Below are 16,501 nucleotides of genomic sequence, written 5' to 3'. Positions count from 1 at the left end.
AAATTAAATAAAATAAAAATTCAATTGAAATAATATAGAAACGAAAAGGTGCATTAAAATTAAAATGGAAATACACATGTGCATTATGCTACAGTGTTTAACACCAGTACTTAGAGATATTAAAATAAAGAAAATAAAAAAAAATATTGTCACTGTGCTGAAATTTTACTACAATATATACCTCAATAGAATACGAGTAAATGTAAGAAATATGATAAAGTATTGCAGCAGTTGAATTATTGCACCCAATAGATAATTATGAATTATAAATGCAGTATGTTACAATGTGACATGCAGAATAAAGACCATTAGAGGCTCTTTTAATTGTAATTTCACTAATAAATCATAGTGAATGTGATAAATATGCATCTGTCCATCCGTTCTCTGCACCGTTTAATTTCTTCTAATTTCTCTGTTAATGCTTTAACGTGTGTCTTAAACTAACTGAATGCAACGCAATGCAAGAAATGTTTTGAGCTACAAAGAGTCGTCACTGCTGTAAAATTCAAAAGTGTCGCTTTATTATTAAAACTGCCGTCCTGTCTTATTCTTGTCAGATGTGCTCAGTGTGAGAACTCTACATACATGTTGCTTTTGTTCTGTTGGTGGCGTTTGCTCTGCTTCAGATGCTGTCAGATTCTTTAAGTCTTTTATTTAAAAATGCAACAGTGTCGTATTAAATACAACTAATAATAGATTAGAGAAAAAATAAACACTAGTTTCCAATTAAGATTCTATGCACAAAGCAACAGTCAAGTTAAAGTATTTAAATGATGCAGTCAGTGTTTAGAATATATAACATTGCTTATATAGTGTTTACAGTAGGCTGTGCACACGACTGCGTGCACTCAACAGCTGATTTTTGCCGATGAACAACTGAAAATGCTACACAGTGTCCCTGTAAGTGTTATATCGTAGGCAACCGGTAGATTTTTGTGTTTCTTGAAGACGTTTCACCTCCCATCCAAGAGGCGTCTTCACCGCTAACGAGCATAAATGAGCCCTTAATCTGCTGCTGTGGTGCCAGCCTCGCTGAGCTAGCTTAATTTAGCCTCTCGTCCATGAGTAGATGCACTCTTCCTTCTGCGCAGTGATACAGTTGGTGGGTATGGTTCAGTAGGAAGAAAGTTCCTACGTGAAACTGCTCACACGGAGGTCTGTGGATTATCTGGAGTAACAGGGTCGTGATTTCTGTAAAGAGACACTGATGTTGAGTTTTTTAAATGTACTTTTTGGCGCCACAAGCTGAGCGCCATGTAGTCTCATTATATTCAAGAGAAGGTAGACATGTCTACGGCTGATATCTCCACCACTCAGCAACTCAGATTAAAACTATATAGATTTACCTTCCTTGGAAATAAGAGGCCCAAACCAGGAAGTGTTTGCACAGGGGTGTCCGCGTACTTTTGACCACATAGAGGATTGATGAATGAGTCCTCAGGTGGATTCAAAGCATTTAAAAACAGAGGACATTTCTGTGTGAACTTGATATATTTTGTTTTGGACATCATGACACACTCTGGCGGTCTCCCTTGAAGCATCACATGCTGACACGTTCATTCAGTGCGGCCTAATTACGACCACATCCCCTTGAATTATCCTTTGAACCCCGACCGCAGGGCGGCGGTGTAAAGTGCGCTGTTTGAAGCACGTATTTGTATTTTGCTCGACAAACTTCAGAGCAACTTTGCGGAGCTCTTCGTCATCTGTGGCCCAATTAGCAAACAAATTTCCCAGCAAACAGCGACAGTGAAAAAAGTCTATGTTCTTGTAGGTAGATCATTAGCTGGAAATGGATGAAGCTCCCCCTCCATGCCGACCCCGACTGTTTCAAAGAGCTTTGTTTTGTGCTGTCGAATCCCCTCGTTGTTTATTAGTCGGGGCGAGCTCGGTGGGCGCCGCGGAACCGAATCCCAAATCTTTGCCCCGGCTCCTCGTCTCAAACACATCTAAGCCGGCGAAGCTTGTGATAGCCCTCTCCTCCTCGAAACAGAGCAAAAGACCCACAGGCCGGAGAACGAGATGCAGCTCGGTTTGAGCCCAGGGGAGGCGGGATCCGGTCCTATTTGTCAGAGCTTTCCATCGTCACTTTTCATCAACGGGCAGGCGGGGGGAGGCGGCAGGGGGCTCTAATGTACTCTCGCCGTCTTCCTCCCCGCATGAGTGTTTTCTGTTTGGCTGCTGTCACTGAGAAAAGACACATAAGTACTCGCCCTGTATCTCCTCACACACACTTTCTGTCTCAGACACACACTCTGCGGACGGAGCGATGCGCTCTCCAGGGCTGAGAATTTCCCCCTCTCTGTCTTTATCTGCTGGTAAATGTTGACAGACCACTGAACCTTGATGTCGGACTGTGACAGGCTTAGCTGTTTGTAAAGTGTCGGGGTGAGAAAAAAGAGAAACAAAGGGGCCTCTGGTGTGGTGGTTAGCCATCATGGCTGCTCAGCTCGCAGTGAAAGGACCTCTAACACCATCCCCGCTCCTCCACAGAGGCGAGCGCTCGGCTGCGCCCGGGTCGGCCGGCTCGCAGACCATTAGGGAAATGGCTGAAGGGTTCTCGTGTTTCAAACCCGGCTGCACTGTTCAAATTAATGAGGGGATTGTCAGCATATCAGAGTTGATGGGTGTGACGAGCGAGGCCCCAGTACGGATTCTGAAAACAAGAGCGCTCAGGACAAAATTTACTTCAGTGAGAAGTGACTGTTGTCTTTGGCCTAGTTTGTGCTGCTGCTGCTGCTGCTGCTGCTGTAAACTTAAGTTTTCAGTTTTGGACGCAGATGGAGGGACTTAAAGGGATAGTTCAGGTTTTTTGAAGTGGGTTTGTACGTGGATGGAATCCAGAGTTAGTGTATAACCCACAGTAGATGGCGGTCTGTGTGCCCCCAGTTTGGAGAAGCAGGCAGGAATACCACCACAGAAGCTGAGCAATGTACAGCTGTGGATGGGGGCCGCAGTCACATATATTTTAGCCACCTAAAAAAGCCATTGATGGTTTCAAATACACCAGACTCCATTGACAAAAACAGTAATCTTGGCTCAGTTTGGCTTTACTGACCAACATCGACTGTAGTTAATACACTAACCATGGATGAGTACCTCATACAGGACCACCTCAAAAGACATGGACGATCCCTTAAACATGAGGAAGTCAGCCAATAAAATTTATGGAGAGTCAAAAATGCTGTTCATTTTTTTGCCTATTTTTACTTAAATTCATCAACAATGTTCTGTGTTTCGTTCTTCTTTCATCGTTCACTGCTTGCAAGAAAAAATGGGGCTGCCTCTTGTAGGTTAGCAGTATAGAAGGAATTGCCATGTTGTTTACAAATACTTCCGGGTAGAAAACCAGCAGAGTTTAGCTATATATATATATATATCACATTTTCCACGTCACTGTATCACCGTTTAGACTAATCTGATGTTTGTAAAGTCTATAAACACAATGATTGAACAAACATTACTATTCCTGTGTGCACGTTTTGTAATTAATAACATGGTTATCGTAGATTAGCTGGGCTAACCGTTAGCTGTTAGCTGTTAGCGGTGTCTGTAATAACTCAGTAACTTAATAAACGGTCCGTGAAAAAAATATTTTTTCCAGCGGATGTCTTAGTTACAACATGATTGAGCTAACTGGAGTAGTTTCATGTCGTATCCGACAACGGGAGGCTTTTAACAGATGACGTCCTGATGTTAGCTTTGCTGCTGCTGTTAGCTGTCCCTGTCAGCTGATGCTTTCTAGACATCGTGATTTCCCAAAACTGAATAAATACCACACATATCAACACAAAACTGCTTTGCTAGCTCAATCATGTTGTAACTAAGATATCCGCTGGAAAAAACATTTTTTTCACGGGCCATTTATTGAGTTACTGAGTTACTACAGACACCGCTAACGGCTAATACCTAACGGTTAGCCCAGCTAATCTATGATAACCATGTTATTAATTACAAAACGTGCACACAGAAATAGTAACGTTTGTTCAGTCATTGTGTTTATAGACTTTACAAACATTTACAAACAACACAGACTGGTCTAAACGGTGATATAGTGACGTGAAAAATCCATCATTAGCCTTGTTAGCACACATTAGGTCGAAGGGCTAACTTGGCTCGTTTACTGTAATGCATGAACATTGCTGTCTTATTAATTGGGGAAAAGAAGAATCATTTAAACTGTAGAAATAATTATAATAGGAGCTGCCATAACAGACATCCACCAGACTCACAGAAGACAGAAACAGGCTCATGATATGAAGCTGACTGTAGGGCTGCAGCTTTTAATCAGCTTTTATGGTAGATAATCATAGATTATACTTACATTTGTAAGCATTTTATGTCCGCATGTTGGGGTATTTTATATACAAAACTAAAAGTAGTCAGTGTTTTTCATGACAATTTCACTCTTGTTGAAGATACAGACTTCTTTACCCACAAAATGATCACCCCATTTTGTAGCAAAAACGCCTAAAATGACATACCCACATTAAAATGACTGTAGCTTCTGAACCGCTCTGACTACATGCATGCATGAGGTCTGGCCAGAAAGAAAACTCCCTGAAGTTTCTTGTGAAAGTGTCAGAAACACTCTAGGTGATACAGAGACAGAGTAATGGGCCTCTGAAGTCTGTGAAAAACTGAAGATTTTGCCTAAAATAAAATAAAAAATGTGTTTCAGGATGAATAACTGTCTGTGGCTTCATCTGAGCAGGTAAATGACACTGTGGGGCTGTAGGCACACTATCAATGAACCCTTCTTTCAAATTTGAAGAAGATTGCTCAAAGTATGACCATTCTACAGTGTTTTATCCATGAAAAGATCCAGGCGGAGCTCCAAATGTCAAGTCGGTCACTCGGCTTCAAAACAGTCCTATCAGTGATCAAACAACACTCAGCCAGCTGCAAACATTGTACCTTATTGAAATCAGGTGTGATTATGATAGCTGATGTTGTTTATGACACAGAAACACCATAAAATATCACCAAATAAAGCCATATGAAACGTGAAAGTTATGATCCCACATTCTAGACGGTATATCTCAGCCAAAAATAGTGGTAGGAGTGAGACTCTTACCTTTTATAAAACAGCTAAGTCCCCGCTAACAGCTCTGCGTAAGATTGCGAGTAATCCTTTAACGTTTCCCGTTTCTATGTGGGGTTTGAAAGTTTGAACAAGGTTTGGCGGGATGTCTGGGATGATAGCAGCATTCATGTATTACAATAAACAAGCCAGTTTAGCCCTCCAAGCTCATGTGTGCTAACTATGCTAACGACAGTTTGGAAATGTGCAACATTATTTGCCAACACGAAATATCAAACAAAAGCCAGAGACTATATTCTATAGGGTTTCTGTGAGCTGTTAATAAATCATTTCTAAGCAGGAGTTGGCGGTTGTAGTTTTTCTTGCAAGTGGTGAACGAAGAATCCAAAAACTCTTGAAAATTCTTGATGAATTGATGTAAAAGGATTTAACATTTAACAACAGCAAAACTATTATATAATAAGTAAGTATCATAAATAGTTTTAATTTATTTTTCCCAGTAACAAGTAGTGTAAGTAATTACGAATAATATCTTACTTTCGCATACAAGTAGCGCTTGGGCAAGCTAAAATGCATGTGTTTGGGAAGGACTGAGTATAAAGATGGATAAACGAGACTGGGATTACACTGCATGAGTTGTGTGAGAGAGAAATTGGTATATGGATGATCATTTTGTGGGTGAAGTGTGCCTTTTAAAGGAGCTCTTTCTTATCTGTGAAGAAATTTCCCAGCTTACAGTAAAGGCAAAAAAAGGCATGTTGCAGATTGGGGATAATTTTATTTTCGCCTGATCTGTTGGTGATCACACAGGCAGAGTTGAGACATCAATGATGGCACCTAGGTCAGTATGAGGTTTACTTATTACACTTTGCAAGGTTGCTTTTGACTGGCAGCTGGAGGAAGCAGGAAGGGGCGGAGTTAGGTGGCTGTTAGGTTTTGTTTCTAAGAAAACGGACAAACTGTGCAGATTGTATTTACCTAAGAGGTTGAGAAGCTAGATACCACAAGAACAACAGCTTCAAACAGACAAATCAGATTCAACATGAAACAAGTGTGTTAGAGAAAGAGGATCGTTTTTTTTTTTTTTTTTTGTACCCACCAGCTGCAGCTCAGCTGCTGGAAGTGTCACGGGCTCTCACCTCTCCTTGCTTGATATGCTTCCCCTGCATCCTTTTTTCCCCTCTTAACTTCCTGTGGGAACCGCGTTTGTTGAGCGGTCACGTCTGAACGACCCGCCGATGCGACAGTCCACGAAGACACAAAGACACAAAGGTGAGGACAGACAATGAGGTGCGGCGCTCGCAGGGGCCTCGACCCGCGGGGGCCACCGAGCTTTGACGGTGACAGCGTCTTCCTCCGAGGATGTCGCCCTGACACATCAGGAGAAACAATGGAAGCCGGGCTGGGAGGATGTAACTAAGCAGATTAAATCGGAGTCAGCTGGGTTTGTTTGAATGAAGATGAAAATGTGTCACACACCTCTGGACTGCAGCTCTGTGGCACTAATGCGGCCTACAGGGACTCAAGGAGAAGACTGGATTTCAGCTGCTGAGGACAATATGAATGTGTCCTTGGTGTCCATCTCTGCTGACGTGCCTTTGAGCAAGAACCTGCTGGAGTCTCCTTCTTCTTTTGCTGTGGAGCCAGAACTAAACAGCATTCCCAGAAAAAATGGCAACATGAATGGTGACAGATTTTGGGTTTTAAAAGATGCACCAAGATTAATGCAGCCTCAAGCGGCACAAGCCAGTGTTCTCATTGGGCCGGTCCCAAGCCCGGATAAATGCAGAGGGTTGTGTCAGGAAGGGCGTTGCACGTTGGGCCCATGTGCGTAGTAAATTGTCCCTACATGGGATTGTCCATGAGTTCCCAGTTGCCCACATGGTTGGGTTTAATCAAGTGGGCCGCGCAGAGGCTATGCTAAAGCAAGGTTTATGCTTCTGCGCATCGACGACGCAGAGGTCTTTGCAGAGGCGTTGCGTCCCTCAGCGACCAACGCAGCACCTCCAAAAAATTTTAAACACGCGTTGAGGCAAGGCAGACCGCAAGAGCTATGATTGGTCCTTCAAACTCCACCATATCCAGCATTTCACAAGGTTCCACTTCCTGCTGCAGTACCACAACACTGCCTTGAGCACAGACCATCAGCGCAGTCGCGTCTCTCTTTGTCGTTGTAACATTTGTTGTTTAATGTCGATCATTTCGAGTTCCAGCAACAGTGTTTCTCTCTCCGTCGCCATCTTGACTGTGACTAGAGCAAAGCCGGAAGATAAACAGACAATGAACGAGCAACGACCATAGACGTCCCAGAGTCTAGGTAGGGATATTAAAGAACGCCACGCCCCCAAGCACTTTGGCGGCGAATTGCAGAGCGGCATAGACAAACAGGATGCAGAACTATGATCGGCACACAGCAACTGCGTGCACGTTGTGTCAGAAGCATAAAGAAACTTTAAGGTTACCTGGGTACGAAGTGGGTACGGGCCCAAAATGGGCATCGGATCTGGGGCCTACTTGGGTAAACCTAGTCTCTATACACAGACTCTACATTCAGTGAATGAGGCGGAACATAATTGGTGTCACTGCAAACTCTGAATCCATCGCAATGGTTCAGCATATTTACTTATATATAAATGGAAGTCGGAAACGGAAATTCGCCTCCTCCGCCCAAATCAAACCGGAATGCCAAAAAATCGGGGGTCTGCCCCCAGAGGCTGTATCGCCGTCTGCTGGAAGTCAGACGCCGAATACAGCCAATGGGTTCCGAGAATTGGGTAAACCCAACCACGTGGGCAGTTGGCGTAGTGGACAGTCCCATTTTATCGTTCATTTACGGGGCCCACATACAGATGATGGCTGAAAGAAATCTAGCGTATGTTTTTATCGTATATTTTAGTGTTAGCTAGGTTTGCATTTTGGTAATAAACATGTTGAGCTGCAGCAAATTACATGATTTTGGGAGGCTCGCCAAGGGCACCAAATATGCTAGGACCACCAGTGATGTAACAGGAAGTGGCAGCAAGGTAGGGCTTTACAGTAGAGGACTGCAACGGGATCGGGCTCCTGTGGGACCCGACACAAATCCTACGGGAGTGCGTGGTTTTAACTGGAGTGGGTGGTTGAAAAATAAGCCGTGGTTACAGCGATTTGTTTGAATACGATGAAATTTTGCGCACTACTTCGGATAATTGTGTCGAAAGTCTGTCTCTTTATCGGCCCTCTCTGGGTGCCTGTGATTCGGGGGGCGCATAAGAGCGTGCTACAATGGTAGGTAAATTGTTAAAGCATCACAACCTCTGCAAAATGACTAGTTTCACAATCAGACTATGATCGAGTTGGTCTGATAACATTTGGAAAGTCTCAAGACATTCTCTCCTTGTCAGTGCAACTTTTCAAACTCAGCCAACCAACGAGTCTTTTGCTGAATTCCTGGAGTTTCCTGATCATTATTTCAACATGTAAATGTGTGCATCTCGTGCAGTAGTGACTCCTGACCCCGTCTGATCCGAACTCTCTCGCAGCCTCAGTGGAAGAAAGCATCCAGGTCTTTAGATAGCTTTCACACCGCTGCCTAAACTAAAGCTGAGCTCATCGTTTCTCCTCCACATCCTGAAGGAAGCTGCTCTCTCTCCTCGTCCTCGTGCACGTTTCCAGGCCTGTCCACTTGTTTTTCTTTTTTCTTTTCTCCCTCTCTCCGTCCCCCCCCCCCCCCCCCCCCCCCCTCCATCTCAGGGAATTCACTTCACTTTAATTGTTTGACAGTCTTTTCCTGCCTTTATGCCACGGCCGCAGAAGGTGCCGAGGATTTTTTCCTCCTTTTTTGAGGCATTAATAACATTCCGCTCGACTGATTCCCCGGGGCACAACCTCATTATGGCTTATAGGCAGAAAAAATAAACTGTCTGTACCGCCTGGCAGCTTTTTTCCCTCCTTTTTCTCCCAGAAATGAGGAGTTGGTGTAAAGTGCCTGCTTATAAAACAGTCTTCTTGTTGCTAACTAAAACACATGTCCAGGGTGTTATCTGTTTCCATGACAGAATGTGACTGGCTGCTGAGAGACGGCTGCTGTTGACGGCAGTCTGCACTGGGTGGCAGCACTGTGGGTGAGATGCAGAAGAGACGGGCTCAGTGCTGACTGGAGTTTGTGAGGCAGCATGAGAAATAGGCACATTTTCAAGGGAAGATCTTTATTGTCGTTGATCTTTACACTTCAATCCTTCATTTAAATCTTGACACGGCCTTTTTCAGCGTCTGTCTCCATGACAACTGAGCTGAAGATGGACGTGCATGTCAGCAGATCTCAATGAGAAGCGTGCAAACTGCTGATTAATATTGTGTGGTGCAGTTGAAGGTCAACGATGAACTTTCGCTCTTCAGAAGTATTTAAAATTTAAAATGATTCTGATTAATTTTCTAAACTAATTTTGAAGCGAAAAACTGAAACATGACGTATCCCAAAGTTTAGAAAAAGGGCGTCTTGTCCAAAGTGAGTTTCCAGTAAAGTCAAGTGAACAATTTTCAAAGCATTAAATCATCTGAGGGTTAAGAAAGCACATCAGTATTTCCATTTCATACCATTTATTCAAACTGGAAGCCGGCCAGTCCTCCGCTGCCGGACACAGAGCAGCCTGGGGTCAGGTGCCTTGCCCAAGGGCAGCCGGGCGGCGGGAGGTTGAGTCAAAGAGGACGTCCTCATTGACACGGAGCAGGGAATGTGCCGATGTAACACTAGAAAGGCCAGACGTGCTGTCGGCTTTGAATTTTACAAGCGAAGTACTTCAACTTTCAAGGCGTCACCTCTGTGACTTTTCAGAGAACCCGCTGACATCTGTTGACCTTCACTGTGACCTTCATATTGTGAACCTGCTTCTTCACAAACTCAAGTTAGAAGCACTTTAATAAACAAGAAGATTTTTCCTTGTTTTAGTTAAAGAAAGTAATGAGTTTCTGCGCACTGTCAGACCTTCATCAGGCACCAAGTCCCAGTTAGGAAACAGTAGTTTGATACGAGAGCCTCGGGCTGCAACAACCAATATAAAAACACCTGAAACTGAAATTCCTTAAATAAGTTCTCAAGATTCATACAATCAAATTTAAAAAAAGCTGAATGAGCAAAGCAAAAATAAATTATTTTTATCAAAAAAGAGAAGATCATATAGTTTAAATCTCATATTCAGACCAAAAACCTTAAATAAAACCACATAATACTCACACAATTACACTCTTAAGTCTTCTAATAGAGACAATGCAGTGTATTCAGTTAATATTAAAGAAATATGGACTAAATTGTCTGATATTATTCAACATAAAAGGCCAAAATTTAAACCAAATGGTAACCACCAAGGATGAAAAATGAAGCCAACAAGGAAGTGACAAAAACTGCAGTTCCTCGAATGGCCACTTGAGGAGCGAGTCACTCCCCGTTGACCTCCATGTTAAAATGCCCGAATTTACACCAGAAATAAACATGTTTACAGCCTGGTACAAAAATGTTTTGGGTGAATTTTTGTATAAGTCATCCTGTGACAGGATGGTGTCGTCAGTTGACAAGTTGCTACTACAGCAACAATGTTTGACAGGTAACGTAACCATGGTGTAACACCCAGAAGCCCCTTTTAAAAAGGGATTGTGCAAATTAGCAGGAAAGCCCAATCAGTGTTTTTTCAGCATTGGCAGTATAAAAGCAAAATCGGGGAGTGCAGCAAAATGCCGCCTACCTACTTTTGTTTATACAGAATGTGCCTTTTTCGGGGCAATGGGGGGCGTGAGCAAGTAACAAAACATGTAGCTCAGCATGTGACGTAAACAGTGACGTGGGAGGGAAGCCGCGGCTGGTCAGTCCTTCGGTGATTCTCTCATAAGTCGGCCCGTTCTTCACCGTCCCCGTCATCTGACGGTTAATGGCCTCTTCGTTTGCGAGGACAAGGAGGGCGCGCAATTCCTTGTCTCCCCAGTTGCTCATCTTTACAGTGTCTGTCAGGTTTGTGTTCGCTAATTCCTGCTATCAGCTGTTTCCTGTTTATCCACCGCCAGTGGCTCGCACGTGCGGCGTCATCAACAGCTCCTCCCACAAGTCATCGACAGCCCCTCCCGTTGCAGAAGGCCGCCTCGTTTTTTTTAAACCAAGAAGGTTCCTCCAATATGTCTACCCTATGAGGTGGAAAATTGGGCACCTCGGATCATCTCGCCAATCCGGCTCTGTGTGTCTAAACGCTCGCAGCTTGCCGGCAAAACGGCCCAACATTCACAGAAAATCTGGCAGTGTAAAAGGGGCTAGAGTCACAGAGTATAGGTGTAACCATTTCAGTTTTTCAGTTCATGACAGTTGATTGACACATTGGGCTAACAAAAGAATAAAAAATTTAAAAAAAGTCTTGTTCACCATTTGGTTGTATTAAAAGACCTTCTAAGGCAGGGGTAGGCAACCAGCAGCTTCAGACCCACGTACAGGTTTTTAGCGCCCTCTCCAGTGGCTCACTGTGGTTTTAAAAAATCATGTGAAAATAAAAACAGTTGTGTTGTTTTTTTTTTATTTTAAAATTTCCGTCCATCATTGTTGTAGGCCTAAAGAAATTCCTACATTTTCCAGTTGTAAAAATTTGTAGCCTATACATCAAAGTAAAAAAAATATATATATATATATATATTCAACATTTCGTCGGCTACGTCTGTGACCTGGCGCCTTGTCTCTAAATTTTTCTCAACAGTAAAAGCATTGGCTAATCTTGAGTTTCCATAGCTAGGCTAGCTTTGGATTCTAAATAAAAAAAAAAAGTAAAACACTTTCAGTAAAGTAAAAACAATTTTTTTTTTTTTTTTTTTTTTTTTGGTCAAAAATATCTTTTTTGATAATAAATGTTACCGACCCCTCGTCTAAGGACTCTGATTTTCAGTTTTTTTCTGTTACGTACATTTGATTTAATGGTTTTAAACTTGTTTTCATTTAGCAAAAATTAGCATTATCACTGTTAACCATAGCTGTAACCAAGCTAGCAGCTAGCATTAGGGCTATCTCCAGCCTCTCGTCCAAACATGGTCATTTCTGGCACCAAAAATTCAAGATGGCGACAGCCAAGGTGCCAAACTTGAGTTTTTGAAAACACACAGCTGTTGAAGATGTATGCTGAAACAGAAGTGGTTGTCATGTGACCATATCAGACGCATGATGCCTTGTTTTTGTTGTCTTGTAGTTTTTCCATGCTGTAAATCGGTTCATTTCTTTTGCATGTCAGTGTCATGCATAGGAAGGTACTGACAATTTAATTCTTATTTTAGCTTTAACCAATGCACAACACTCTACAGATGAGGATGTTTTGTGGTTTTATGTTTGCATTTCAGAGGTGCTGCTTTGTAAAAATACTGAAGGTCGCTCTACACTGAGGACATTTAAATCCTTGTTATTTTCATAATGTATCAATGGAGTTCTGAATGGGGATATTTTCATTCAAAATTTAATCTAAAATGTGGCCTAATCGTCCATAAGGCATGATAAAAATGTTGAATTTATCCACACACATGCCCCTCAAATATAAAACCTGATCTTTTTTGAAGTGCTGACTTTTCATTTTCGCAGCACTCACAGAAAATGACTGCTCTCTGAACTCTCCACCCTCCCCAGCAGCCACAGCGTGTTGCTGCCTGAATGCACACAGTGATTGAATATTCAATATAAAGCAGATTTATCATATACATGCTGTATGAGTCATGTACAGTCTGTCTCTGCTGTCCGGCCTCCTTGTACCATCACTGTTATAGTCACCAGTGTCTCCGCTCCTTCTTGTTCACTGAGACAAATTCATGTACGCTAAATGTAGAAAAGCTTTTCTCGCACTCACTTTATATTCATTCGGTTAACTTACGGGTTGCTGGAGAGGAGTTAAGCGTCGATACGGCTTCAATCAGACCCACATGAATTCCAGGGAGCACCCAGGCAAGGTCTGTGCCTCCCAAACAGATTTTAGCGTTGCTGTTATTGAGTGAAGGGTTGTAATTAAAGGCAGGTTCACGTCGATGAATGTGGGTTATTTAGCTCAAAAGATAATTTCTGGTGATGCTTTCCATAATCCTTAAAATACACAAGGAAGCCCTGCTCCTGAGGAGAGAAATATAAATTAATGGAAAGGCTAATGGACATGTTGATGGCATTTCGGTAAACCTAATAAGAATTGATTCTTGGTTGTGAGAACATTTTCATTCCTCAAACCTCCCCCGTGCTTTACATGTGTAATGAACCTGCCTGAGCATTGATCAAAAACAAAAATTGGAGGAGTAAATCTGCTTAAAAAGCCCCGACTCCCCCCTCGTCTGCCTGGGCTTTGTCCTGGCAGAGGCTGGCCAGCACTTACAGAGGTGCTATATGTCTCTTAAATGACTAAATTGCCTTCTGGCCCCCGTGCTTTTTCCCCCCACGATGGTTTGCGGGCATTAGTCAAAAGTTTTTCCCGCAAATATTTAATCCTTGCCGTGACTGACAATGTTGTCAGACCTCCGGACGGGTTTTACGCCGTTATTACAAGCGCTCCTCCGTCCGTGGCACTTTGGATTATTCAAGATTATGTTGTAATCCCTTTAATCCTCATTGCATTAAGATTTCAGTCAAAATACGGCAACAGTAAAGTAGCACTCAGAAGCAATGAGGTCTTAAGCAGGCGTCATGATTGGGCAGCCGCCTTCATTTCCTCCCTTCTTCTCTTTATTTATTCTCCGGTCTCTCTACATTGTCAATAAGCTGAGCAACAGATATGTATTTGCTTTTCAGAAGCCACAATGATTTATTCCAGGCACTGAAACCCATCTCCAGTCACTGCAGAGGAAAACACATATTTACCAGCTCGCAGTGTCAAGGCGAGGCAAAGACAAACTGAGGGCGGGGTGCGTTCACAAGCACACTGAGCATCCGACTTTCCTCCAGCCCGTATCTGGGAACTTTTCTGATGAAATATTTGTCTCCGGCGGCGCGTCCTGCGGTTACTGTTCAACTATTTTTCCCCCAACTGATGTTCTCCCGCTGCTCTATACAGCCCTTATCTCTCCTCGCTTGACTTCCCGCCATGCCAGAGAGCTTCCAACAGACTCCTCTGTCTGCGTCTTGAAGCTACATGAATAAAACAACCTCCAGCTTTGAAACTATGGCTCTTCTCTGCCATGTGTCTTTATGTATCTCTTAGAAAAAACAAATCGGCATTGTGCAGCAGCGTGAGTCCTGACAAGATGCAAATCCATTGAAATGTAGCTGGTTTGGGAATGAGCTGAAGCCACTTTATTTACAACTCTCAGTGAAAGCATGTGGTTCCTGATGGAATATTCAACAGAGGCCTGATCAGGAGGGTGAGGTTTGGGTCGACCCCCTCTGTCACCTCCGGGTGTCTTAGATAAATATTACAGGACTTTTGATTAATGTCACTCGTCTAAGTTTGTTTAAGAGTAAACTTTGAATCACCAGTTGGATGATGTAAGTCGTTTCTCAGCTCACACTGGAAACACCTTTCTTTTACCTTCCACCTCTTTGTGGGTTTTAGGGTCTGAAGTTTTTACTCCTCTGCGCTGGCGACAGCTGTGGGCATTATATTTCTGGGTTGTCCATCCCATTCTCATGAACGCGATATCCGAAGTGCAGCTTTAAAGAATTGCCTGAAATTTGGATTTTTGGTGGTCAAAGGTCAAGGCCATTCTGGATCCATGTTCGTCCTAGTCTTGTGAAAGCGGTATCTTAAGAATGCCTAAAAGGAATTTCCTCACGTTTGGCACAAATGTCCACTTGGACTCAACAATGACCTGATTAGGTTTCGATGGTCAGATGTCAAGGTCACTTTGGACCAATGTCTATTCACTTCTCATGAACACAATATCTTTAAATTTGGAAATTTCTCTAAATTTGGCACAAACGTCTGCTTGGACTCAAGGTTGAACTGAATAGATTTCAGTGGTCAAAGGTCACTTTGGTCCCCCACCCATTTCCGTTTTCATCTGAGGGAATGATTTGGGGGAATTTCTTCAGATTTGGCACAAACATCTAATTGGACTCAAGGATGAACTGATTAGATTTTGGTGGTCAAAGATCAAGGTCACTTTGACCCCATGTATATTTCATTCTCATCTGAGGAAATGATTTGAAGGACTTTCGTCAAATTTGGCACAAACGTTCACTTTGACTCATCGGTGGACTAATTCAGTTTTGGTGGTTCAACTTTGAGGTCACTTTGGAACCATGTCCATTCTGTTCTCATTAACACAATATCTGAGGAAATAATTTGGAAGAATTTCTTCAAATTTGGCACAAATGTCCACTTGGACTCAACAATAAACTGTTTAGGTTTTGATGGTCAGATGTCAAGGTCACTTTGGACCAATGTGTATTCACTTCTCATGAACATAAAATCTGAGGAAATTACTTTCAATTTGGCACAAACGCCTGCTTGGACTCAAGGATGAACTGATTAGATTTCAGTGGTCAAAGGTCAAGGTCACTTTGGTCCCATATCCATTCCATTCTCATCTGAGGGAATGATTTGATTTGGCACAAACATCTAATTGGACTGAAGGATGAATTGATTAGATTTTGGTGGTTAAAGATCAAGGTCACTTTGGACCCACATCCATTCTGTTGTCATGAACATGATATCTCAGGGATTGTCTTGAGGGAATTCCTTCCAATTTGGCACAAATGTCCACTTGGACTCAACAATAGACTTAATTAGGTTTTGGTGTTCAAACGTCAAGGTTAGTGTCGACCCACATCCATTCAGTTTTCATGAACGCAATATCTGAGGGAATGATTTGAGGTATTTTTTTCTTCAAATTCGGCACAAACGTCCACTTGGACTCAGGATTGAACTGATTTGATTTTGGTGGCTAAACTTTGACTCATCAGTGAACTAATTCAGTTTTGGTGGTTAAACTTCAGGTCACTTTGGTCCCATTTCCATTCTCATGAACACGATATCCGAAGTGCAGCTTTAAAGAATTTCCTGAAATTTGGATTTTGATGGTCAAAGGTCAAGGTCATTCTGGCTTGGTGGGTAGAGCGGGCACCCCATGTGCGGGGCTGTTGCCACGGCGGCCCGGGTTCAGGTCCAGCCTGTGGTCCTTTGCTGCATGTCGTCCCTCTCTCTCTCTCTCTCCTTTAACTGCTTGCCTGTCCTGTCCATTAAAGGCGAAATGCCACAAAAAATATCTTTTAAAAAAAAAAAAAAAAGGTCAAGGTCATTCTGGATCCATGTTCGTCCTGATCTTGTGGAAGTGGTATCATAAGAATGCCCTGGGGGAGTTTCCTCAAATTTGGCACAAACGTCCACTTGGACTCAACAATGGACTAATTAGGTTCTGGTGGTCAAAGGTCAAGGTCACTTTGGTCCCATGTCCATTCTCATGAACACGATATTCGAAGTGCAGCTTTAAAGAATTTCCTGAAATTTGGATTTTGATGGTCAAAGGTCAAGCTCATTCTGGATCGATGTT

The 16,501-nt window shown here is 42.8% G+C and overlaps 1 protein-coding gene across 2 annotated transcripts in view; it reads left to right on the top strand.

Annotated features, from left to right (window-relative positions):
• Positions 1-16,501, top strand: part of LOC144461887 (uncharacterized) — a 128,683-nt gene that overhangs the window by 65,372 nt on the left and 46,810 nt on the right. The window lies entirely within an intron of this gene.

Source organism: Epinephelus lanceolatus, chromosome 24 (assembly GCF_041903045.1).
Source record: "Epinephelus lanceolatus isolate andai-2023 chromosome 24, ASM4190304v1, whole genome shotgun sequence".
Lineage (NCBI taxonomy): Eukaryota > Metazoa > Chordata > Actinopteri > Perciformes > Serranidae > Epinephelus > Epinephelus lanceolatus.
This window is presented reverse-complemented; position numbering and strand designations above follow the sequence as displayed.